This window comes from Centrocercus urophasianus, unplaced genomic scaffold (assembly GCF_019232065.1).
Source record: "Centrocercus urophasianus isolate 14NV4802_14NV808 unplaced genomic scaffold, USGS_Curo_1.0 seq_18, whole genome shotgun sequence".
Classification (NCBI taxonomy): domain Eukaryota; kingdom Metazoa; phylum Chordata; class Aves; order Galliformes; family Phasianidae; genus Centrocercus; species Centrocercus urophasianus.
Window position 1 is genome coordinate 11,686,630 of NW_024884733.1, and position 27,503 is coordinate 11,714,132.

General features: G+C 39.2%; 1 protein-coding gene across 10 annotated transcripts in view; it reads left to right on the forward strand.

Moving 5' to 3' along the window:
• Positions 1-9,370: 9,370 nt before the first annotated feature.
• The window catches only part of PLPPR5 (phospholipid phosphatase related 5), a 166,330-nt gene continuing 148,197 nt past the window's right edge, over positions 9,371-27,503 (forward strand). For 7 of the 10 annotated variants that reach the window (XM_042819131.1, XM_042819120.1, XM_042819138.1 and 4 more), the window contains exon 1: positions 9,371-9,504. The gene's annotated coding sequence lies outside the window, so the exon portion shown is untranslated. Of the gene's footprint in view, positions 9,505-10,047; positions 10,171-27,503 lie in introns of those variants that run through there. The other 3 variants (XM_042819122.1, XM_042819126.1, XM_042819134.1) reach the window with 1 other exon arrangement.

The window sequence follows — 27,503 nt, forward strand, 5'->3', positions numbered from 1 at the left end:
TTTGAGGTGGTCCAGGTTTTCTAATTTTTACCATGATTTTGCACTTGGAACTCCATACTATGGTTGAATCTAGCTTAGATGTTTGAGGTTAATGTATCTCTATCACTTAAAGGAAGAAATTGATGTTTCTTAATGTTTGAGGCAAATATTTAGGTTGAGTACCTATATAGTAAAGGCATTTTCCAGCCAGAAGATCTGTTCCAACAAATAGTTTGAGCTGAAGTTGCCAAATTTTTGATGTGCTGTTCAGACATAAAACACTCTCTGACTGCGTATAGAAGTCACTGCGTGGCTTTTTGTATCCTGGAACTGAAAGGCCCTAGTCTCCAGGCTTGGAGACAGGTGACAGGTGACAGGAAGGCTCAGTGTTTGACTCAGAGGATTATTTTTTTTCAAATATTTCACAAAAATGACTGCTTATTTTAGTTGCCTTAGCTTAGGAGACTGCAAAAGTGCTCGAGCCAAGACTCAGCAGAAGCACCTGGTTTCTGAGATCTGCCTCACAGTGTCTGATGTTGGTTCAGTGCCCCTCAAAGGATGCTTTGTTGGCTGTTCAAATGCATGAATCACAGACAGTAGGGAGTCCTCAGTAAGAAGCCTGCAAGTTCTCCCTCTGAAATGATATCAGCCTATGGATAGGGAGTCCTCTAACAGAAGTTAGGACCACAGTGCTTTAAATAAAAGATCTGTTGGATGCCAGTCCCCCTGAAATTCAGCTTCTGGACATTTTAGTCATTTTGTTCCTCACTGGAAATCAGAGGCAGGAAATAAGCCTCAAGAAGATGTTAGTGTAGCAGTGTGTTGTTAACTCTTCTTTGCAGCTGGATGAAGCCTTGAAAAATTTCAGATAACATTGAGCTGTCTTAATCAAAGAGCATTATTTTGTAACTATGTTGTGTACCAAGCTAATAGCTTCTTCAAAAGTTTGCTTCGTTAATTGGGAAGCACTAAAAGCTCAAAACCACTGTGAAGGATATGTTAATCAAAATTATTAATGAAATGTGATGACCTCCACATAGATGTTCCCATACACAAAAATAAGGGCTTTGTAATTGAGATCCATTAAATTGTGGCTACATTGGCTGAGTTAGCAGCCTCAGGTGCAGACTGGCATTCAATATTGCGAATTTTTTGCTCTGTTAGCTATATGAATGAGATGGGAAAGAGAGCTATAGTGGCATTCTGTTCTTTACTAACAGGAAGGTGTTTAAGATGCAAATGGAAAGCTCTTCTACCTCCTCTTTTAATACATAGAATCTTCAGTCCGTCCTCACTTCTATTAAAAGAAATTTATTCTTTGAGACTGAGCTGTGCAGATTTCTATGCTACTCAGCAGTTGTGCTACAGTACATAGATCATAGATCTCATTCCCATGTAAGGACACCTCTTTCCTTCTGTAGCAGAAACTCATTAATTTTAATGTACACCAGTGAAGCAGCTGAGTGGGCTTTGAGGTCTCCTTCATAGCAGCATGTTGTGTTGCTTCTGCACCACTGTGCTCATTATTCTTTTATTAAGAAAGCAAGAAGGAATACAGTGTATATACAGTCCTAGTGCTATCTTCCTCAGATATCACAGAGCATCAGCACTTTCCAGAAACACAAACAGCCTGCTCAAAAAATGAAGTGAAGCATTCTTTGTTTTATTTAACCCACAGGTAAACGAATATGTGGCACAACTGATCTCTGCTTCGCTATGTCCTAAGTTCCTCCTAAGCTTTGTGGGTTAAGGCTAGGAAAATTGGCTGTGTACGAAATAAATACTAGAGATGATATATACAGCTGATATAGAACTTGCCTGCTTTTCCTCTGCAAACACCTGAACACCTGAATGTAAGGTATTTCCTAAAGTCTCCAGTATTTATCTGTGCTTACTTAAGTATGTATTTTCAGAACTGTTACATTTGCTCTTTTTGTTTCTTCTTCAGGACTGGGACTTTCAAGCTTTGAGAACCCAGTTCCATTTCTGCCAGTTCCTAAATTGGTTTGAAAACCTCAGCCCAGTTCTGCCAGGATGCACGAGGGAGGCACTCATTTAATATTTAGTTTCATTGGAGCATTTTAGGTGAGGCACACAGCGGTGCTGAAGACATGATTGATTCAGATCTATTTCAGACTGGAATTCAAAATGGAGATTAGATTCAGCTCTCATATCTTCCAGCCTATTTTCCCCTCCTCTGGTCTGTCAATACAAAAATGAATAGCAAATAAAGAATCTGAAAATTTCAGAACAGTCATTTGAAGTTAGTACTCAGGCAAAATACCTGGTGCTTCCTGCATATCCAATATTAGCCACGGTTTTATTTTGTTCATTAAATATGCTTCTGTTTATATTCAGTTTTGATTCTAAAGAATTCTTCAGGATTCAGCTGCAGGAATTAAACGCACGCTGAAATTTAGATTTTTAAGATCAACTCTTCCTCCTCCTATTCTGTTTTTGTCTTGTCTTGGAATAGGTTTGTCTCTCCTTAGTGTGTGTTAATATGCCTCTTTTTTAAAATTTATTTAGTTTTTCTGGTTTGCCAGAAAATGTTTATTTTGATTTACAGCCCTGAAAGTTTATACTGTATGCAGCAATTCCCTGAATACTCTGAAAAAATGTGCATGCCAAGCTCCAACAGGGCCTTATCTAACCTACCTCTGCCAGGTAACGGTTCAAGAAAAAGAATGAAGAAAAGCATATTGGAATGTCTCCCAGTAAAACCATGCTCTTATCTCCCTATAGTGATCAGAGTCTTGTAAAGAATTGCAAGCGTTAGCCCAGTTGATTCTGTGAGTGTGTGCTGAGTGGCAGAGGCTATGTGTTATGTTTATTGGTTTGCAGTTCAGTTTGCAGTTTGTATACCACAGAAGCCCACAATGTAGCATGGCATCTTTCTGTTCTGCACTGTCAGGTGGAGTTACCAGGCAACCTTGCTTCCCTGTTCTTGCTACCTGTGTAACAGGTTGGGCAAATCCTTTGGCAGGTAGACAAAGCAGCTGAGCATGTTCTGCTGAGTAGACTTTTGTCTGACATGGGCAGAGACCATAGGGCTCCTATGAAGAACAGAGAGTAGACAAAAAGCCCAGGCACTGGAAATGCTGGAAGAGAAAAGATTTTCCAGAGAACCCACAGTGGTGTTCTATAATCCAGAGATGAAGCAAAGTTCATTGTATATTCTCCTCCCCTGTGTTTGCTTTAATGTTAGTGCTTTCATGTTCACTGAGAGTTTTGACAGCCATCAGAAAACTTCCAGACTGATCAACGCTTCTGAATCTTTGCACAGTGCTTTGGTTGCCAGTTGAAAGGGAAGAAGGTGAAGGTTGTGACCTCTTTGAAGCAGTGTGGCTTTGGACCAAAAGTAAGCTAACTGGAAAAATTCCACACCTTCTCTGGGCAGTCTGTTCCGGTGCCTCACTACCCTCTGAGAATTTATTTTTTTCACAAACAAGCCATTTCCCCTTGTCCTATCGCTATCATGATGCCCTTTTACCATTATATGTTTTTACTATGTAAAAGGTTAGACCCCCTCCTTCTTGTAAGCTCCCTTCAAGGCCTCAGAACCTTCTCTTCTCCAAGCTAAACAAGATCAAGTCTCTCAACGTTTATATAACAAGAGGTGTTCCAGCCCTCTGATCATTTTTGTGGCCCTCCTCTGAAGCAGCTCCAATAGCTCTGCATCCTTCTTGTCCTGGGGGCCCCAGAATTGGATGCAGTACTCCAGATGGGGCTTCACAAAGGCAGAGCAGAGAGGGACAATCATCTTCCTCTCCTTGCTGGCCTCCACTCTTTGGTTGCATCCAGGATACTGTTGGCCTTCTGGACTGCAAGCATACAGTGATGGCTCATGTCCAGCTTTTTGTGCATCAGGACCCGCAAGTTCTCCGAAGGGCTGTTCTCCTAGACTATACACATATCTGGGATGGCCCTGATCCAAGTCCAACGTGCAGATATCTACATTCCTCAAGTAAGGATGACAGTCAGGACGCTGGGGGCTGGCATGCTAAAGATAACTAGATTGTTATTGGGAAACCTTTGGTGGATGGTTGAGAGGCATTGGCATCAGAACAGTTGATCTAAGAATGAAACGACCCATCAGTCAACATCCCCTCTCTATACTGAGTGCTAGTTAGGTAAAGGAGCTGTCTGCCTTACCAGGAGGCTGGGTAAATACACTTGGAATGTGGTAGCTGGAGAGAATGGATTGCTGCTTGGACAAAGATAAATCCTAATTGTGAAACATCTTCAGGAAAAGCAAATACAAAATATATTATATATATATGAATATTTTGCCCAGGGAAAAAAACAGGTGTAGAGATAAGAGTTATAAAATGTCAGATTTTATGAAAGGAACCAGATGATGGCAGCATAGAATGCAACAGAAGACTGAGAAAATTCCTGGGTTAAGTAGCAACAGAACTGTCCTTGAAAATGGAGTCAGAGTTCAATCTTTCCATCTCATCCCTCACTTCAGCAGTGGCTTTTGAGATATAGGTTTATGGCTCTGGGAAGGAGAAAAGAAGACAATTCTGTGTTCATGTGCCAATCTTTCATAAGCTATGCAATAAATCAGCTCCAAAGTCTTTTCTGTGTAGCATCAGTGATAAACAGTTCTGCTTGACTCTTTTGGACTTAGAAATCATGTATTTTTTTCCTTAGCAATGTAAATTCTTCTAGAAAATCCTACTGCCTACAAGTCTACTTTGCTAATTCTTGTCAGCAAAATTAGTCTGTAACCACTGCAGTCTCCAAGATAGAATTTAGAGTATATCTATATGTATAATGACAAATACAAGCTGGATACACACTAGTTTTCAATTGAAAAGCTTAACAGCCAATATCTGAATCATAGATGCTTGACTCAGTCACCTAAGAAACCAACACCTGCTTTGGTCCTGTGATAGAGAAGTGCAATCTCTGTGGAAAAAAATTCAGACAGTTGCACTGGAGCACTGTTTGGTTGTACTGGCAGAGGACAGGATGATGACTGTGCAGGGGCTGTTTGCTCTAGGTCTTCTGGTTTGTATTGGCCACCAAAGCAGGTAGTTGGGGTTTAGCACAACCCTTCAGAATTGCTTCTGCAGAGGTAGGCACACCATCTCAGGGGTTGCAAGCGTGTAGGAGAGTATTTTCAAGATATGTAATGTTATGAATTAGTGAAACAACACAAGGTTACAGCCCATTCACAGCTGCTATGTGTATGCCTTCCCTTTGTGCTAGGAGCATTTGGAAGTGGAATTGTACCTCTGTATGATGGTAATTCTCAACCTTGAGACAAGTTCTGGAAGCTGAGCTGCTCCAATGGTTTTAATTTCAAGTTTGTTGGCACTGTTCCCCCCACAAGTTCTGAAATAGTTGACTCTTGAATTGCTGCGGTGACTGGCTCTGGCTCTGCAGATCTCAGTTACTGTGCAGATGGCCAGCCTAGTTTCTAGAGCTGAACTGACTCTTGTGAAATCTACAGAAACCTACACAGTGCAGCTCAGTGGGAAAGTGCAAGTTTCAGAGAAAGTTGACTTTCCAGTCCTGAAAGATCTAACACATAACAGATGCCTGATGGATTCCTCTGGCTGATAAAATCAAACTCAAACCATGCAGTGGTATCAGTGAGTAATGTATGCAATCTCTATTGATGGAGAAGCTAAGCTCTCATCTAGCATACATGTAATAAAACAGGAAGGAGAAAATTCCTTAATGGAAAAAAACAAAACCAAAAAACAAACAAACAAAAAAAACCAAGATACCTGCTACTACACGTTCTCCAGGACAAACTAAAACCAGACCTTGCCAATAGAGACAAATTGCTTAATATCCATACTAGAATTTGAAGATAAAAAGTAGTGTAATTATTTATATTTTTACTACAGCAGCTAAGACTGCTCTCCTAAATAGATACATTGGTATTTTATGTTTAAAACATACTAAAAAGAGACTTGTGTGAAATTTTTCTGGAAAAGAGTGAATGATGTGGTACATTTATCAACACAGTAATAAAGCATTTATAATTAGACCCTATACTTTGTATATGCTTCAAGGAGAGGAATTTCTGAGTCAGCATGTGGCACCATTAAACATTTTAAAATGTAGCTTAATAATAGCTTTCCACATCCTTTTAGTTGAATGTGACTTTTACTTTAAAAATAAAATGAAATAATTAAAAAAAAATTGCTCCTGGAGGTTGAGTGTTCTGTATTCATGCCATTCTGTATCTCTGATTGCAAGTACTACAATCAAGAGAGTGAACAAAACAGGACCACGAAAATGGGCATCATAATTATGGAGTGACGCTGCTAGTGCACATTTTCCAAGAATGGTAATTAGGCACATGTCAGGGGTAAGCACACAGAACCTCAACATATAGCTGTGCCATTCCCTCTGGAGATGTCTGTTTCTATTCATGATGTCCTTGCAATCTCTTCTAACCCATAATTTTCAAGACAGCCAAGCATTGGTGTTTGTGTTGTGCAGTCTCTGCTGTTTTTCCTTCAGAGCAAACAGGAAATCCCAACACTGTATCTCACCACAGTCAATTTTAAGCAGTTGAACTTCTCCAAGAAAACACTTTGCTCCTAATTTGTAGCTGGTTCAATATGCAGAAGTTTTGCAGCTGACACATTACTCTGCTGATAATGCTGTGCTCTTGGCTACAAAAGGTAACGTGTGTTAGATTGAGGACAACACCTGCTGATGGTGTCCTACAGAAGCTGTAACGCTGTGTTTACATCTTCCTGCTTTCTAGGAAGAGGAGGACCACAGTGGCTAGTTTATGAAGCTAAACACAGCATTAAGAGCGCTGTTACGTTGTGTGACCGTGTGATCAGGCCTGGATTTCTGCATGTGGAGGACAGCAGTTCTTCAAAGGAGAAAATCAACAGGCAGGAGATGGCAGCTGAACACCTGGGTTCCTTGCGAGCCTTCATCACAAAATCCCTTTAAATGAAACTACAATTACTGTTTCATTTTAACTGCAGTGAATCATCTTGTATCAAGTTCTTCTGTGGGTTCTGTAAATACACAGTGTAAATTAAATTAAGTTGTATGCCTATTATCTCTACTTACTCTTTGATTTTTTGCATAGTGTTTAGAATTGTCTTTTTACAGCACATAGATATAACATGAATACATCTACAGGAGATAAGAGCGATTCTAGGCTAAAACAAAACATCGATCTGAAAGTGGTAGAATGGTATCCAAAGAAAGTGAAGTTTTTGTGTAATGGACCTTACTTAGCAATTTTACATTGTTTCATTTGAAAACTAGATACTATTTTCATTGCCAATTCTGATGTACATTGCACTCTATCCTGCATTCTTTCTCTTCTGTTCTTTTTCTTAGGATGCACAGAAATAATACTTTATTTGAAATAACTGCTGTTGTGATAATTCTAATGTGTAGTGATACGCATGGCAGTACCAGAAACTGTCCAGAACCTCTCAAACTACCTCCCAGTATTAAATATAAGAAATAGTACAGCTTTTCTTGGCCACATTACTTTTTTGGACAATGATATTAAAATTATACATATACATTTATTGCTTATATGAACAGTAAGTCTGCAAAACTCATATTTAGTTATATTTTTATGCTCTGTTTTCAGTGCCTTATATTTGGAGACCATTTTAAGTAATGCATTTATCAAAAGGAAGAAACTAGCTTTCATAAATTATTATTTCCTGTAAAGGGTTGCATTGTTAATTCTTCAGTTTAAAACTGTTTTGTGACTACAATTTGTCAGCCTATATTCCTTTCACGTGCTATGATTTCATTCTTCACAGCATTGCAAGTTGTTTCATAGCATTATTGCATGCTGTTATATTTGCCAAGTTGTACCCCAAAGGTATTTGCATTTCAGTTCTGAGCGAAACCCTTCCTGTACAGCAGGTGATTTGCAAGTTGCTTTGTGATATTTCCCGATAAAAAGTTCTATGTAAATTATCTTTACTACCATATGGCCTGTTCATGTTCCCAGTTCAAATCCACTGGGAGAAATCTCTCAGCAAAATCAACGGAAGTGCATCTGGTCCACACACAGGCTACAACAGAAAATCCTTTTGGTTTGATTAGTCTTTCAATGGAAGTTCAAATAAATCAGATGTAAGAAGAAGCAAAGCTGCTCAAAAATGAAAACCACTCTGTGATGTGTTTGAGATATGCCAGAAGCACTTCTCAGTAGAGACAAGTATAACAGATTATAAATTGGCTTGGTCAGAGTGAAAATCACTTGTAAGAGCACTGTTTACAAACCATCTGGATTTTCAGGTCAGTAGTTTGCTGCAGTAATACTCGAGACGCTGCATATTTAAGCAGAACAAAATGGATTTTACTAAGTTCTCCTTCTCCTTTTTTTTTTTTTTTTTTTTTTTTTTTTTTTTTTTTTTTTTTTTTTTTCTTTTCTGACCAGCTCTATGTAGATGCAAAAACAAACAATGTTGGTGCAGCTATGCTCTGTGCTGCTTTAGTTGAGGAAACAAATACTTTTACAAGGGAGATATGCCTATTGTCATGCCAGCAATGAAGGCAGAGTTTGTTTTTGCTGGTAACAGAAAAGCATGCCAAATTTGTGTTAGTGTTCCTTTCCATTGCAGCCACTCATAATCTGAAAACATTTTCAAAATAAAAATGACAGTGCCAGTGAGAATGAATGAACTTTGACAGCAGTATAATGAAATGTGTGGGAGGAAGCACTCAATCTGTAGAATTTGAAAGAAAATCTAATTCCATCTCCAGTCCTTCAAGATGTAGTACTGGCCAAGGACTCTTAATACAAGTAGCAACAGTGTACAGCCTAATTCAAGCGTGGTGAGAATAGTCTCTTCTGGTGCCTGCAACATTAATTCTCCAGGGTTTTCTCCATCTGTTGTCTTGTATGCTTGAAGTGTAACCTCTTTGAGGCAGGAAGTAATTCTATTTCATGCATTTACTGTGCCTACCTAGCACAGTCAGACACTGCTGGGGAGATATAATCACTACTGTAGTACAAGTAACAATCTTTTTCCTTGTAGAAGTCACAGTGATGAAAGAATAATGATATAACTCATGTTTATAACATATTTCCTAAAAAAAAAAAACAACACCAGAACCAGATGTATTTTTATAAGTTATTTCCTAAATACAGATGTAGGTTTGTTTGTTTTTATAACTGAAAGCAGGTACAGAAGTTGCCTCATTACTGTAGTGAAAATCTAGATTTTCAAGCAAAATAAGTTGTGAAAATCTAATGACAACCGAAAGCACGAATTTACCAAACAGCAGCAGCAGAAGTAAGAAGCAATGAGGTAAGAAGCAATATACAGTAATTGTGGAACCCACAGGGAAGGTAGGAAAAGGAAACTGGGCTTCTCGTCAGCTCAGCTCTGATAGAACGTCACCTGATTTGCAAAGCACAGCCTTCCACATCTGCCACCCTGCCCAGGCAGAAACACCTCCTTCTCCATTGCCAAGTGCTGGGAACCTGGGCTGTGTCTCTGCAGCTCTGATAGGAATATTCTGATCTGCAATCCTTCTGCAGGAACAAAGGCAGCTCATGTGAGTGTACTGTGGGTCTGTGGTGCTCCGGTGTTTGTAGGTCACTAATTAAAGACTGCAGGGAATTACTAGGAAAGGGAGAGATGGCTGATCCATGGCTTGAATCTGTCAAGTCAAAAGTGAGTGCCTGTTGGTTTTGAAGTTCTGTGGGCTTCTAAATACAATAGTAGAGGATTTAGTGACTCTTTGTGGACCTTACGTATCAATCATAAGAAAAATTTACTTTTGGTCATGGAGGAATAGCAAACTATGGCCATTCTTACAGTAGTGCAGTGCGTTTCCTTGGATGCATAACAGTGCCCGTTGTCCCGAGTTTTGTCTTGAATACCAGTTTTTGGACCGGGGTGAGCGCTGAGATGCCGGCTACAGCGGTGCCTGGCTCCAGAACGTTCTAGTCCGTTCCAGAAGGTTCTGCGCTGTTCTAGAGACCGCTGTGCAGCCGCAGCCGGTCCCGCCTGGTGCCACAGCGCCTCCTGCCGGCAGAGTGCAGCCGGGCAGCGGCAGTGCTGGTGCCGAGCGCCGCGCAGGTGAGGAAAGAAGAGTGGGAAGCAGCAAGGTCGGAGCAGGAGGGCAGAGCTGGTGTTGGAGCAGGGTCTGCAGCACATAGCACTAAGGCTGGGCCTCCATTTTGTGGCTCAGAAGAAGATGGCTGTGGCTGGGCAATAGGTGAGTAGGTGGTGTGTGGCTTCCCATATCTTCCTTGCATGTGTTAGGAAGGCTGGTTGTGGGCAGGTGTGCCATTTCAGGCATGCTAATGCTTTACGGTCTGAAGTACAACAAGAAATAGGAGATGTTCTTTGCAGAGCTCCCTATTAATTTATTTCACTATTAAAAATAAAATTTATTATTCCCCTGAGCGCATCTTGTTTGACACAAATCTGGATGGCAGAATCAGGGCCCATTCTGAGCTATGTGGAGTACAAATATGTTTGCTTTAGGGACTAAATCCATTACGGGGAATGGAGGTGACTCAGTGTCCTCCTGTGTTACAGTGTTACAAGGAACAGTGAGAGAGCTCTCCCCAGGTTTTGTTTGTTTTTGTTTTTAAATTAGATGTTACAGCAACTACTTGTAGCCTTGGCAATTTAACAGAACCAAACTCAGATCTCATCAGGTTTTAATTGTGTGGTTCAGGAGTTATTAAAATAAGCCATCAAACAGCCCTGTAAAGGCAATCCTGTGTACCTCAGTGCATGGGGCTCGTAAAGATAGGTGATCCCTAAACGCCTGAGCACAAATTAGTCTGGGTTAGGTGGTAAATAGAGAAAAGTTGTCCTGTGGTAGCATACAACCATAAGAAACTATTCTCTAAATATTCTGGTTTTAGTTTGCAGCTGGTAGATCATCTTCATCTGCAGGCTGCCCCTCCTTGCCATGTTTGCCATCAGAGATGTGATGTAACTGCACTGTGCAGCCTGCAGTGTTTTCACACCCATGTGGGTGTGCCTGTGCAGGGGAGGCCTGTCTGATTGCAAATTGCAGATTCACAGGATAGGCAAATTGTTATGTAACTGCAATGAGGTGTCTAATCTCCCTTTGCCCAAAGCTGTTATACACAGAAAGATTCATGGTGAGTGCAAAGCAGTTAAGTTGAAGGTAGTGCCAATTATGCTGCTCCATACTAGCTGAGAACCAGGCCACCTTAATAGGCCACCTAAGAATACCCTTTTTTTTTTTTTTTTTTTTTTTTTTTGTGACCCTGTGATGAAGCAAGTATTGTTGCCTCAAGGTCCAGGTGTGTTCGCACATTTCAGTGCTAGTGTTTTCAATGTAAAACACCTGTGAACCAAATAGGACTGGATGGTTTTCCCCACCTCCAGTGCAGCTGTAGCATAGACAAGAGCAAAATGTTCTGCTCGCAGCCATGGGGGTCTGCAGCACCCAAAGTTATGGGAAGATGAAAGTGGCTGTTTGCCGCACTGGGCAGTGAACTTGCTGTCTGAAGGAGATCTTGAGTATACAGCAGTGTTTTGAGATTGAATGGGGTGAAAGACCTGACTCTGCGTATGAAGAAAAAAAAAAAAAAAAGTCTAAATAGGCTGAATGTGTGGAAGAGGTGAACGTATCTCTTTAAGGAATGCCGAATATTATAGGGCAGCATTGTAGAAATGTGCTTTTGTGAAACCAACAAGCTCCTGGCCTGTGTTCCCACCAGGGGGCAGGACGAGACAAAAATTAAGGCATTATTAAGGGGTAAAAAAGCAATAGCCCTCCTTTTAGCAATTGTTCCCTTCGGTTTCTGCAAAGCCCCAGTCCCTGCAGCAGTATGGCTAGCTGAGTGAAAGAAGTAAGCCCTGTTTTTTGTTTTGTTTTGTTCTGTAAGCAATGCTTGGCTTCTGCTTCAGTGAATGTATATGTATTACTGCTTCTAAGATGCTCTCTCCTCATGAGCATAAGCATTTTAATGTTACATAAACCTGTATCATAAATCTGATTTTTTTTCCATATTGCAAAAAGCTGGCTGTTACTTTAAATCCCTTCTGTAGCATCTTAGCTCTTATTTTTCCTGAGCACAGTTTAGGGATTATCCACTTCAATGCAAGGCTACAGTGCTATATTGTCCTTTGTAAAAACACAGTCACAGGAGCCTAAGGCTTATGCCATGCCCAATTACAGGATGACTCTGACATCTTAAGCATAACTCGTGTCTAGAAATAATGCAGACAGCAGCCTACTTTCTGACATATTGTTGTGACCCACTGTGCAACAATGGAATGAACCACTGGCTGAAGACTGTTTAGCCCAACCGTAATACAGGTAATTGTGAAGAGCAAAAATTAGGTTTGTTCATGCAGAAGTGGATGTGCTTGGAAGAAATGCTGTTCATAATTAATTATGGCCTAATCCCAGATGATTTGAGTGCTCAGCTCTGAGCAAGAAGATTGTGAAAGTCTTTTCAGTAATTGCACTACAGAATGTAGTATATGTAAGAGGAGGTGAATCACCCAAGAGCAGAATTATATTAACTAGTTCCCAGGCCACTCCAAATCTATGTGTGAGATGTGAAACCAGTAGCTGCTATCTGTAGATGGCTGTATATTATTGCTTGCAGCCATATTACCTGTATGCTACCGAAGTTACCAGGTCCCAGTAACTGTGGTGAGACTAAGTGGCCTTTCATTCATCATAGAGTTGTACAAGAATGAGAAGGCATCCTACCTCTTCACTTTGGCAATGAAAAAGGAACTGTAAATTGTGTGCTTAGCTTTGCCAAAGGTTTTCCCAAGCTTAAGGGATGCATTTCTGCATGTATCAGCAAAGCAAGGCGGAGGAAGATGGTCTGTGATTCTGTGATAGTGTATAAATGTATAAATTATCTATAATTATATATTAAGAAGTTTCTGATGTCAAGTGGTTGAAGCAACTTTTGTACTACTGTGCTGAAACTTCTTTGGGAAACTCTTGCATTGAAATGTAGAAAAATAGTAACTTGATTCAAACAGTTGTAGCCTGGTAGTAAAAACGAAGATAACTGACGCTTAGATTTAGTGAGCTGAAAATTGTCTAGTTCTGTAAATAGATGGAAAAGGAAATATTTGACCATTATTCCTGGCCCTATTCATTCAAAAAGCGTTAGTCAGCCCTCCAAATGAGATTAAAACATTTATTGAGATTCTTCTTATTTCCCTTCACTTTTGCTTGTAGCTGTGTTTGTTTTGTGTTTTAGGCTTTCTCCACTGGCTACTGATGTTAAAAGCTTCATAAGAAAAGCAGTATTTGTCCTTAACAGGGGAGATGTCATTCTTTCAGAATTCTCTGCTATTCCAGCAACTGACTGGGATAATGAGGGTGCAGCAGGGGAATCTCTGGGTACTTTTATTTCAGCAAGGAAAAGATGGAGGTCTGGATAAGGCAGAAGTGAAAAAAAGTGCTAAAGGGGAAAATTTCCTTGGGCATATTAGTATGCACTAACTTCCAGAAGTTAAATATTTATACAAAGTGCAAGCCAGAAACAGCACTTCAGCTTTTTTTTTTCCTCAGTAGAACAATTCAGAAAGTTTCTTTGTGTGGAGGAGTGTAAGAGTTGGCTGTAACTCAAATTCAGGACATTTTCAGCTAAAAACATTTGGCAGGCAACTGAAAATTGCCAAAGCAGCTGCAGAGGCTGTTCTGTTCTGTCCTGTCAGTGCCTTATTCCTTGCTGTTCTCCCCAGGGCTTTCCAAGGGCTGGACTGGGGTGGTAGTGGCTCACTGCAGTGCTGCTCGGGGTGCTCAAAGGCAGGGAAGGCCACGGTACTCATAATTGCTCTGTGTTTCCTCATCAGGTGATGAGCTGGAACAAGTAGTACGTGAACTTATAATTATCTACCTACTAGGCAAATAGAGTTTTGTTGTGTGGCAAGAAAATATATTAACATGGCTAAGACATGCTTAAGTAATAAGTGCCCAGACTTGAAATTATGTAGCTGGATGAAAGTCAGGTTAGTGACGTACATATGTTGGGTTACCTGGATACAGCAGAGATCAGGACTGACCTCAGATTCAGCAGTAAATAAAAATGAAAAGAGTACTGAAAGCATGCACACCTTCGGCATAAACACATATATTTCTTGAAGGTGTGAGTTTCAGTGATCAAATGTGCATCTTATCCTTTTGGACCTCAAAATAAAATAAAATCTTGTTCGTAAGTTAATTGCAGATTATTAACCTATTTAAGCTTATTATATAACATGAAGTATTCAGAATGTTAAAAATGTTACATTTTTTTCCCTAACAGTCTGTAAACTCTCACAAATTCAATATCATGGTCTTTAGCTCTGAATTGGATTTACAATGTAGTGCAGTTCAAATGCTTTTTCTGTTTGTTTCATAATCCATGTATTCTTGATTTTTATTTTGTTTTAAGTGTCTATCCTTTATATAAAGGATATCACTTATATATATATATATATATATATAAATATTACTTTGTTATTAATTAAAAATAATTGACAGGAAAAATGAAGGGTTGGAAGTTAATCTGCCTAAGAACAATGATGGGAAGATTTGGGAGGATTTAACACACACTGCTCTGAATTGTTCCCAGTGACACCAAGAAGGTGTGATGTTGGTGTCAGGAGTGGAGGAGCTGTTACACTGCGTGCATCTTCTGGTGCTCTGCCGTGGCTGCTTCCAGGCATGAAGGAGGTGCAGCCCTGAGTCTGTCTCATTGCACAGGGGTGGCTGTGAAAACACAGTCTGACTGAGCATTGTTCCTTAGATACAATTATTGCCTTATGGATGCAGTTTGTGTTTGTTATTATTATTTTTTTTTTCTCCAAAAGCAAGGCGTAATATGGACTTTCACATTAGTTGGCAGTAAATGGTCAGCTGTAGGAAAAAGTAGTTAACGGAGGGAAAACTGAGTGAAACTATAAAAAAAATTGTCCTTGATTTCTTTGTAATTATGACAGTTAATTCAAAGTTTCCTCAAAGCCCAACAGACACATCTTCATCTGAGAATGTCAAGAGTGCTAGAAACATTAATTAAATAAACTTCTTAATAAATCTGTGAAGGAAGATGGATAATTATTGCACAATACTCAGAGTGATAAGGCACAGAGAAGCATTATACATAATGTTAAATACTTCGCTGGTATCTGGAGTAGTTACTGTGCGAATTCTGGCAGAGTTAAGATCTATGAACAGGCTACCAAAAATAGCCCCTTTCAGGGTATCTTCATTTGAGAACAAGAAATCATTTTCTGATCTTGATACTCTTCTCATTGTTGAAGCCAAAAAGCTGTCAGACATGCCAGGTGAACAGCAATCTGAATTTCCGTAGCTATGGGGACTGTTGTAAGTATAAAGATCTTTTGTGAAGAATTAGCTTCCGTGAGGTATTTTTCTGAACTTCTTCTGATAAAAACAAATCCAAGACAGTCTTCACTTCTCAAATGTTTTTCTAGAAGTTGTATTACATGCAGAAGCCTTGACATATGAGTGCAGATAATGGCTTGTTTATTAGAAGCAGTCCTGTCTCAAGGAAGTTGTATTTGTTTTGAACAGTGGCTTAAGGATGCCCAAGTCATTATTTGTAATGCCAATGTTGATTCTATTCTGAACTATCTGAATTCTTTGTAGCATGGAAGTTATATTTTGGATCATAAAAAAAGATTGAAATACTGACAAAAATGTAAAAGATTGTGTGCAATCTCTGCTGTATTTTCATGAAAAAAAGCAAACCATTATGTCAGCTCTCAGAGCATATGTGAGGATAAATTAGGAGGGAAGAAGGAACTCCAAAAAAAAATCCTGCAAGGCAGATAACTGAGTATAGAAATGTATTGTTACATTTCATTAACAGTAACAACTGTTATTATGCTGAGGCCACCAATACCAACACAAACAGGACAAAGTGGTTACAGTTACTTTTCCTTAGGTGCTTCTGTTGAGTTTGAGCTCGAGCCTTGGTTCACTTCCTTGTCTGCTGAGCTACAGGCAGAGCTGACAAGCCCAGCAGAGGAGGAAAATTGCAGTCTCTCTTTCTTCCTGTGTGTATAGATGGGTCCCGGGGTAAGGAGAATCTTAGAATTTGGGGCTAGTCATCTGCAGCTTCAGTGGGCTGTTCACCAGCTGTGGAGTTTGCAGAGAGGGTCCAAAGCCATGGTCCTTCTTGTTTAGGTATAAGTAGAAGGATGCAGAACAGCACAGCTCCAGTATACATAGAGTCTTGCTAACTAGGGAGTTGTGAGGGAACGGTGTGATAGAGTTCCATATAATCTTTACTAAGTAATGTCCACTCTTTAAGCATTAGCTGTGATGTGCTGAAAGTAATGGCTACGAAGGCTGCTGTTTGTGTGTGTGTGGCAGATCGAGGCCAGTCCTGCATTGCTTACTTTGCTTGCCTGCAGTGCAGCCACAGTGGCCAGGTCTTCCCTGGAGCTCTGATATGGACTGATTTCAGAGCTCTTCAGAATTGATTCCACACATATCTGCTTTTCTTCTCAGCCTCATTAAGGCATGAATTTAGATGCTTCATTAAATATACATACAATTAGCTCCAACTAAGGGCCCTGATGGCTGAGGGAAAATTTTTTTCTTGGGTGAAAAAGTGCAATGTAGATGCAATGTACTCTTTCCTTAGGGGGAATGGGAGTGCTGAGTATGAAGATAATCTGTAGATAAATGCATGTATGTCATGTGGTTGGAATCTCCTTCAAATTTTTTTTATCTTCCCTTTCTCCAGTAACTTTAATTGTGTGTTAAGTACATTATAAAATAATTGTTTAATGTTGATGTTACTGAGAAAACAGAAGAAAAAGAAAAGACATAAATCTAACAGAAAGGCTATAGATATCCTCTCAGCTTGCAGATATCTTCTTCAGCGCTGTTTCCATGGAAATTATTTATAGTGCCTGGAGGGAGTGAAGTGCAGGTCACAGATCTGCACAGCTACAGTAGGCTCTCAGCCCGGGTAGGCGGAATCTGACAACAACAAATGGGCAGTTCTTTGAATGGAGCAGTTCTGCTTTTAGAGGAAAATGTAATCTCTTACAAAAATGTGATTTTGAAAGAAAATATTCATCTCTATGGCAATTTGAGTGAAATTAGAACGAAGAGCTGTCAGTTTTCACGATGAAAGCAGCTTCCAGCTCTCTTCCCTCTGCTCCCCTTCCCCTACTGCTTGAAATCACTAAGGGTCTCGTCACATTTATGAGAGCAGAATTCTAAGTACCATGTTGGATAATCACAGTGTATTCCAGCTTGCCTAATTGCTTTACCTGGGATATGCTGAAGCAGAACACCTACAATTTGCTAAATGCTGTGGATACTGCCAATCATCAAGGAACATATTTTTATTTATATTAAAATATATGTAATAGAAATCATCTAAAAATATAAGGCATGGTTTTTTAATATATATTGGTATGTGTATCACATGTAACTTTTTCTCATCCTAGAGCTACAGAAATATAATACAGAACAATTACTGTGTGTATGGGAACTGCTGAGTCACGGCCTGAACCTCTGATTAATCACCTGAGGTGAGCCTTGAGTCAGCCAGAGGAGCACAGGTGAAGGCAATTCAGCTGTGCTGCCGGAAGGGGGTGGAGCCAGGCTCCACCCCTCCTGGACCTATTTAAGAGCTGGCTACCAGAGGGGAAGGATCTCTTCTGGAGATCCCCTCTTTTGGTATCTTCTGGTGAGCTCAACCCAAGGGTAAGCTCTTCCACTTATTCTCTTTTGTGATCGTTGTCTGCTTTGCCTTACTCTCTTGATTATATTGCAATTATAACATCTTGGTTATACAAATTATAACATCTTGGTTATACACTGTGGCATACTTCTATAGGAAGTACAGAGAGGTGAACAGGTATATAGACTACATTTTCAACTGAAGTATCAAGACTTCATTTTCTCACCAGTTACTCAGCAGTATTAGTGTAATATTAAGGAGTTTCTTACCCCTTCTTATAAAACAAGCAAACAAACAAACAGATAAAACCCACCACTAACAATACCTTCAGGAGTGTTTTATAAGCTGGGCACAGCTATTGACTACCTCTCATTACTCTGTACCAGGTGATCACGGTATTAAGCCCTACATTGATTTGACAGAATTGGCTGCACCTGGGTGTGGCACATTGCTCATTAGTTCTCACATACAATGCAGAAAGATGAAAAGGCCCTTCCAAGTGCAACTCCATTGGTTTTAGTTGTTTATAGATGGCTGTTTGAAGGTTAGATCTAGATGAATGCTTTTTTTTTCTATTCATGGTTACCACAGTATGATTCTTTTACTTGAATGTAACTAACTACAACAAAGAAGTGGTAAGATTTTCTTTTTAAAGAAAAATTTGGTTTAAAAACTAAATAAGGATTTTCTTTGGTGTTGTTGGAGGACAGATTTAGAGCTTATGATGAACTTGGCAAAAAGGAGATCTGAGAAGTAAAGGAAGCAATTCTGTAAGAACAAATGCAATCACCATGCTAAGGAAAGAGTTATTGTCTTTACAGATACAGGATACAGAACTAATGTTAGATAGAAATTCAGATGCGTAGTGTATTTTAAAAGCTTTAGAAACAGCCTTTGCCTTCTGTACTCCAGGCAAAGAAATTGAAATAGCGTTTCTGTTGGGCTAACAGTGTTGGATGGGTGTGCCATGAGGGACCTTGTCTGTCAGGGGCTAGAAAGTGCTTTGCTGGATGTCTACTCTGGGTCCAGCAAGCTAGGTATTAGGCACAAAAATGTGGAAGAATGCATCTCTGTCATTCTTCATCTGGGAGCCTATAAGTGTGTGTGCAGAAGCCCTCGGTGTGAGGGCTCCCAGGTAATAACAGATTATTGTACATCCCAGTAGTTGATGCTGGACTCTGGAAAACTGTTGATTTGTGAAGCCTGTACCTTAATGTGGACCTGAGTTCTTTGTGAAGGAACTTGGAGTCCACAGGCAGACTGAAGGCTAAGTGCAACTCCAGGTTTCTTTAAAATAACAGAATTTCCTGATGGAAAATGTCAATGTAAAATGACTTATGGACAGTTGCAGTGCATGGTCAGGTATATGATCAGAAAGCATTATCAGTTGATGCTACCACAAGCAATCCCTGATTTGGTTATGCCATCTTCTTTTAAACTTTATATCAGCAATACTCAATACCAGTGAGGTGATGAGCTTGAATGTTTGTACTTTGTTAGCATTGAAGAAGCCATTTTCTTGCTACACAAAGCATGGTAGTAGTGAAGATTTTTTTTGGAACAAACAAAGAAAAGATCCTGGAACACGTGATCTGTTTGCCTGGAATTGATTTCTTTCATGAGTTAAACCAGGGGTGACAATGTGCCATGTCTGCTGCTTACATCACACAAGTAACTTCTGTGATGTCCGAGTGCAACAAGAAGTTTAATAATTGCAGAGGAAACTTTCTTTTTATTTTGAGTCTTTCATTCTTTTCTTTTTTTCTTGAGAAGTTTTTTATTCCCACTGTCTAGAAGTGAAGTAAAATTGTCCCTCTTACTGATCTTTCTCTTTTCCTTTGTTTGACTGACATAAAATTAGCTCATCTAGTCTGTGTGCCTTTCATAATCATAGCTTCTCAAAGAGAAGAAAAAGATTGAGTTTGTCTTTTCTTTCTTAAAGAATCTCTTTACCCATAAAACCAATTCCGCACCAGTGTTGTGACAAGGTTTCTATACTTTTTTTTTTTTTTAATCTAGTTTTTGTTTTTTTTTTTTTCTTCCCTTTGGAAGATACTCTTCCAATTAGCACAGGTTTTTTTTCCAACAGTTCAATTAGGCAGACCTCTTTATCAACTCAGGTGTAAAAACCTTAGTGGTGTCTGCTGGCTGGAGGTTAAGTGTTAACTGCTGCAACCTAGAAATTCAGCACTCACCTCATTAATCCTTTTCAAACCATCTGTCATAAGAAGATGCAATATGCAACATTACATTTTATTTTATTTTTTCCCCTTTCGGCATCTGCAAATTCGTTCCTAATTCTGAGAAACGTGCTGTTAAATTCAGTAATTTTGTGGCCATGCTTTTGTGAGTTTGGATATCTTGACTGCTCTTTGTTGTTTCCATTGAAAGAGGCTCCATTTAAAATCTTTTCTATATGGCAGTAAGCAGTTCTTCACTTGTTATTATGTTTTCTTGTTGGGACTGTTTTGAACAGCAGTGTGCTCAAAGCTGCTCTCCCTAGGAAATGCTTTTGGGAAAAAAAAATGAACAAAACAGAAGTGGCCCATATGGTCTCCTCTTGTGCAAAATGTGTTCAGATTGCCACAGCGGTACGGAGTTGGTATGAGATGGAATCCAAATCTTAAATATGTTGTAGCCTGCCCATAAAGGCAGCGCTGCTTTCCTATAGCCATGGACTGAATGCGGGGAGCAGTAACAGCTGTAAGCCTTTCCCAGAAGACATGGAAAATGGAACATAGACTATTTAATGTTTTATACAGTAATAAAGAGAATAACTGATAGGCAGTTGTAGGGCATTGTAGTGTTACAGAGTGGATGCCATGCCCTAACTGTGATAAGAGATTCATTAGGTAATGAATTTGTCTGTTGTTACTGACAGTGTTATTGTGAAAATCTCTACTAGTTAACTCTTGGAGACTCAGTTTTGTATTGATGGGAATAGCTATTGTAAGAAAAAGCACTGATGCACTGTGATGGCTGCCTAAACAGGGCATGCGTGTTTTTCAGTTCAGCAGCATACTGAGATGCATGCTGATCTCTTTGCATTATTACTGAAAAGGAGCCTAACTTTCTTCCCAATAAACAAGACGAACTCCTTTGCTTTTCTCTTTGTGCTTTAAAGCGCTTTCTTTGTAAGGCTTATGTCAATAACAGTCCTCTGAAAAATACATTTTTAGCAGAGCATTAATCAGCGATGTTGTTTCGCTGCAGGTCTTTGATAAAAGCTTGTCCAGCAATGTAGAAACATCTTTTTTCCTTCTGCAGATTGAAATAGAGAGATGCTGTTTCTAACTGTATTTTGCTCACAAATTCCAACACTCATGATTGCAGTGGGATTTTGTGAAGTGATTGCTTTTTTTTTAATTTACAAATTCCTGAATATAAGCTGTTAGAACCCAGCATGCATATCCCATGAAAAGGTCCAAAATATGGTTTTGTAGGAATGAAGCAATATTTTAACCCTATAGGATCCTCCTATTCTGTGTTCTTTCAGTTGTATAGCATCTAGACCTGTGTTTCATTATAATACTGAAGTAAAGCTGGATGGTTTCAACTCCGATGTCTTGATAATGCTTTGACATAATAGAAATTTTTCTTCGCCTTATAAATTGCTAAGAGTGCTCACTGAACAAAATGTGTCAGTTCAGTAGACATTGCTCTGTGTAGAGACTGAAAGGGACCACCTGCTAGAAAGTAGTGCACTGGTTAGCTTTACTGCTACATGGGAAGGGCAAGAGAAAGATCTTGCACTTAATTCATTTTCCTAGGTAATAGTTAACAATGCAAAAACAAACAAACAAACAAAAAAAAAAACCAACCAAAAACCACACAAATCAGAATGGTGGAGATTACTGTGGCCTCCCACAAAGATCTGTGCCCGCTTCTAAAAATTTTTCATGCTACGTAGCTACCTTCGGTTTTGCTTCCCATTGCATCAGATCAGCTTAATCTTTTTCATTATTTTATTTCACTGAAGTGAAATAAGTAACCATAGGGTAAATGGTCTCTTTTCAAGAGACTGGCTGAGTCTGCATGCTTGTCAGCCAAGCAGAAGAGCACTACGTATTGGTGTGGCTAGTGCTTTTAGACTCAGTTTGCACAATTCTACCTATTTTTCAAAATTTAGGCAGCCAGGCAGAGTGATTCATGCATTTCACAGTTTACTTTATAAATGAATTTAACACATTTGTCCTGAAGTTGGTAAGAACTCTGAGATGGACGTCCCTGATGAAATATTCAGAAGAGAGCTGGTATTTCTGTGCTTTTCTATACTACCCATTAACACGTGGTAGCTCTAGAGAGACATCAATTATACAATACCTGAGATTTTCTTATAGCACTTCAGCTTCACTGCTCTTCCTCTAGAGCCTATTTTACAGCAGCTCATGCAGTACCATTAGGAATGTACATCTACTCCTGTGTGTTTGCATAGCCAAGCCTTACAAGCCTGAATGGGCAGAAATAATAATTCCATGGTTTGCTGTGCTTGCAAGGGTACTTATTTCTGTAGTCAATGTTCTGGCCTTTTGTCTCTCTGGGATTTTGAAATTTCAGTGCAGTAGCTGATACGTTTGATCCAGATGATGTACAGTGCACACTGAAGGATTCTAGGCGAGTAAATAGTAGGCTGTCTTTGGCAGGAATGTATGTTTAAGAAAAATCCTTACTATGTTGAAATGACCGTGTGCTGTGGGTATAAGGATGTGCCAGTTACCTCTTGGAGATTCTAATATAATTGTAGGATAATTATGCTGCTCTGTGACAAAAATAGACGTGATCAGTCCCTAAATACTATATGTTTGCAGTGGAAAGCAAATGCAGTCGGTGCTGTTGGATTCTGTCAGATAAAGCTGGCACTGAAGCAAGGGTAAGAAATGTGTAGATAAGTCATGTGACTGATTTCAGCTCAGATTGGCAAGTAATATAGAGGTGTACAAAGCAGAATGGTTAGTTTTTCTTATTATATAGCTCAAGCCTCACCTTGGACTTGTTAAAGAATAGCTTTGAATGAGTTATATGTAAATAGCGTTTAATCATTTGATCTGGGGAAGCAAAAGTAAGCCATTCTATTGCTAATTATACAGTTCATTTCTGTGTTATTGGTTATGGAAGCTGGTTTGCTTTGTACTGGTGTGAATACCAGGAGAGCTTTTGTCTTTTGAATTACAAATGGAAAAGAAAACGTTGGTACAATGTTCACATCTGCAAGGAAATGATGTTTTCATCGCAGCATCTTTTTGCAAAGACTAGGGCAGTAGAGTTGTGTAGTCCAACCTCCTGCCCAGTGCACAGTTAACCATTTCTCATGGCTGCCTCTTCAGGGCTCTGTTTTATCTTGAAGACCTCCAAGGATGCAGATGGCACAGCTTCCTTGAGGGGCCTCACAGCCAGGCAGTGGGAATGTCCTTCTTAACAAACAGCCCGAGCCTCTTGCTCTCTTGCCATACACAGGTGTGAAGGGCCTGGCTCTGTCTCTGTAACCTCCTTGCAGGCGCCAGCAGGAGGCCAGTGAGATGGAAGATATGCTTCAGAGCTGCAATATCTGTTCAAAGCAATATTCCTAGAACAGTTGATTTGTTCATCTTGAATGCTGCATAATAGTATATGAAGTAGCACTTAGATCAAACAAGGTGGACTGTGGCATCCCTGAGTATTTCTGCTTTTTAAGCCTTAGATTTTTTGTAAGATCAAACTTTGAGTGGTAAAGGTATGCAGTGTATTTTCTGTCTTCCAAAACTGATTTTTAAAACTCTCAAGAGGGGAAAATAAGAAAAAAGTAAGTTTTAATTTTTCTTCAACTTGCAATTCCGTTCAGACTTGCATCAGTCTGGCTGTGAAGTGTGTATGAGAATGTCAGTAAGTGCCTTGTCATAACAATCACATTGGTGCTCTTTGCAACCAAGGAAGAATTAATCATTCACATTATGTGCAAATGACTGTAAGGCTGATTTGTTTGATTATTATTATTATTTTTTAAATTAAGAAGTCACAGAGTAACAATTTCTTACACTGGGATTTTTACAATTTAGATCAACTTCTTCACCAGTGCGACAAATAAATGAGACAGTGGAATATGAACTAATGCTTATTCCAGAGCTGACATTTTTTTAATTTTAACGATAAGGGATAGTATTAAAATAAGAATAGGACGAATTAATTTCTTACATGCACACACACAGCACTGATTAATTTCCTAAATATATAATTAATGAATTTCAACTGCTTACATGAGCCCTGGCTGGGGTGGCAGGAATTTTAGAATGTATATATTAAGGGCAATCCGTATCTGTTGAAAGGCAGTTGCAAAATGGTGCCTGCTGCCCTTGTTCAGCCACCACCAGTGGGCTTAACAAAGAATGGCTTTGCTTCAAAGACCAAACGAGGGGGTATGGCATTTTTCTTGAGTGTGTTTGTATGTACAAGCTGGCTAAAATAAAGCCACAGTGCAAACAGTGGAATTCCATGGGAGCTTTAGAAAATGGAGTGCTGAGTACACAGCCTAGGAATATAATATTTTTATGTGAGCAGCAGGAGTGCTTTCTTGCAGCTCCATTCAAATTAGTGGCTGAGAGGAAATGCTTTTAAGGTTATGTACCGTGTTGAGGAGATGCACCTGTTGCTGCACTGCAGCACTGCGCTGCTTCTGCAACCGTGGCAAAAAAGAGAAAAATTGAGAGTTGTAGCAAATAATCATGTACTGCAGTGGTAGAATGCAATGCTGGTGTACTCTGCTCCACTTGAGATGCCTTGGTGTGAAATGAGTTCTTGATTTTTTTTATTTCTTTTTTCAATGTTCCTACATTTACATTCCAAATAATGGATTCTTCCTGTTTTTTTTATTCTGGCGTATTTTTTTATTTTGTTCAACTAATTAATTTATTTTTTGGACTCCTTCTCTTGGTTTATTGCTCTTTAATTTTTGCATTTATGGTCTCACAAATTCCTGTGATGTCTAATAAACCTGGCAGTGACTGCACATTACAGTCAGAAGCATGAATCACATGAGCTGTGGAATCTGCACCTCCACACAGTAACAATATAACTGTATTTATATCAGTATAACGGTAACACCAAACATTAACTCTTCCCTCCCTCTATTTACAAGTAATAAATTAGTTACTTAACACAAGGCCTGTGAATTGAACCTATTTTCATTCCTCCAAAATTTGGTAACATTCTCACCAGGAATTAGAGACCAAACGATTGCGGCGCTTGATCTGATAAAGTGCTGTGAGACATACTTTAGTTCTGTGATTTCCATTTCAGTTTACTTTTCTCAAAACACATTTCACTTCATTGCTTGGTCTTCAGCGGGGCTGCTTATTTCTCTCCCCTTTGCTTTGTCAGGCTGTTGGATAAGCAGAGCCACCTTTGTTAGGCATCTGGTTGCTACCTTGCTAACAGCAGCCACTGTGAGTATTAATGGAATTAAAGCAGAGCTCTAATTTGACTGTCACATCTTAGCTCTTAAAATAATTTGTCCATCTACTTGTTTTAACAGACATCCTGGCACTGTTCAACCTTTTGCTTGGAGCAGTGGGAGCTACAGAGCAGTAACTTATTTGAGAGGTTTGGGAGAGATGACTGTGAAGACTTTGCACAGAGAATGTTTGTTTTGAACATATTTTTACCTTCCTACCAAAAATGAAGTAATGAGTTACTTAAAATCCCTCCTGAGTTACAGATGAAGATTTGGGTGTTGTCTGTACAGCAAGGGCTGGTGCTGTCTGACAGCATGTGGTCACACAGGGGCTTCTAATCTTACCTGCTTTCTGACTTCTTGCAAACAAAATCCTTCTTACTCTATTTGTTGAGTCTCCCTTTAATTTTAGCAATATTCATACTCTTCCTCTCATTGGTGATTTTTACATTTCTAGTGTTTCTGGATTCCTTAAGTGATGCTGTAGATAACAAAGAGCTGGTTTTCTGTTAGCCTTACAGCGCAAATGGAGTACTTTCTTCTCTTATCTTTACAAGGGAGATTTTCTTATTATTGCTGTGACTAGCTACTGCATGTACTTTTTTTTTTTTTTTTTTTTTCCTGAGAATTTAGCACATTTAGTTTTCGAAGAAATTATAAACTTTCTATCTCCTGAGTTCTGTTCTCTTGTTGGGGTGTGGGAATACCCCAACAAGAACAGCAAAACTAACACAAATGTATGAATTCAGTAAACAGGAAAAATCAACTACACAAACTTTTAAACAGTTGGCGTATGTTAGAACCACTTCAATATACACTAATGTGTTTTTGAGCCTTGGGCTTTGAGCTTACTTTGCAGCCAAGTCTCACTGCTTTGCTGACAGCTTGCCCGCAAAGGAAGCGGTGTGTTTGCATCAGGTCTGAGCACCCCAAGTGGTACTCAGGTGTGTGCTGACCATGTTTACTTCTGTATGCTTAAGTGCACGTAGTGAACAGACAATAGTCTGAAAATTTGTCAATTCAGTGATGGGAGGAAAAAGATTCATTATATAAAAAGTATTCACTATATAAAAAATATTCATTATATAAAATATTTAAATTATATTATATATTATATATAAAATAGTTTACAGGCAGGAGTTGTGGAATATGTATTCAAGAGTGAGCAGGAGTCTTAACATCTTTTAATTGTTGCCTCCAATTACTTTGAATGTTCAGCAAACATAGTCTTGTACACATAAACTCAGTGTATATACAGGGAATATTTGTAACAAATAGGCCCTGCTCTCAAAAATCATTTATTCTGAGGTAAAAATTGGTGGTAGAGGATGCTCTCACTTCATAGGGTACAGGCTTAGAGGCTTAGGATGCTGATCTCATAGAGGCCTTTGAACTGAGGTTTCCATTCCAGTATTTAGCTGGCTATAGTTGTATTGCTATCATCTTTCCTTATAATCTGTACTGATATTTTTTTGTAGTTTTCTTAAATCTTACTAAATATGAATGCAGAAGCAAGGAAAAATATCATCTATTGATAGTTTTCTGAGTTTGAGAGCTTATGAATACTGTATGTTTATTGCTTTTATGAATCAGTGTGGATGGCACACTGTCAAGTGCAGACAGCATGGTGGGATGTTACATTATGGAAGCCTTTCTTTCAATGTTCAAGAAAATTAAAAGAAAAAAAAATAGTTGGAGGGAAAAGGCTTGATTAGGAGTGTGGGAATGGCATGCTGCATGCAAATTAAGTGACAGCATGGACTTAGCCTGATACAGAATGATTAAAAATTTGTGTACTTAATCCTTCAAGTCTTTATATACTTTCCCATCATGTAGGAAAATTCCAGCTGAGAATTTTGGGTTGATCTGCACAAGCATTAGCTTAAGGATTTTGGGGAACTGGCATTATATTACTAAAATCTAAACTTCTCATGCAATTCTATGAACCAGGAAGGATTTGAAATCTCAGCTGTGTTTTTTTAACGGTAAAACTGTTTTCTAATTCTATAGTTGTTTTCTCAGCTGTTTCTTGAGTGCTTCTACCAGGCTTTAATATTGCTCTGGCTACCAGCTGAGTCTCTAGGCAGCTCTCACGAAGCATTAACAAGTGTTTGAGAAACAGTCGATTGGACTGTACAAAATAAATGTTGTGAACTTGGACATCATGTAAAAGATTGTTCTTGCTTCCAGAATACTTTCTTGGTTTGCAGTACAGATGTCAGGTAATGTGTATCCAAAGAACTAAGTGCAATAAATGTTGGATTTGGAATTTTTCCTGTCAGTAGCACTATGCTTAGCCCACCTGTCATTATCTACCTCAGATTTTTCTGTTTTTGTTTCCCCAGTGATTGTGCATTTTAGTCAAGTGCAAAAGAGAAGCAATTAAGAAGGCTTTTTGTGTATAACATACTCTGCAGGCAGCTCGCTTGTTGGAAATGACAATTTTCCCCTCTACGT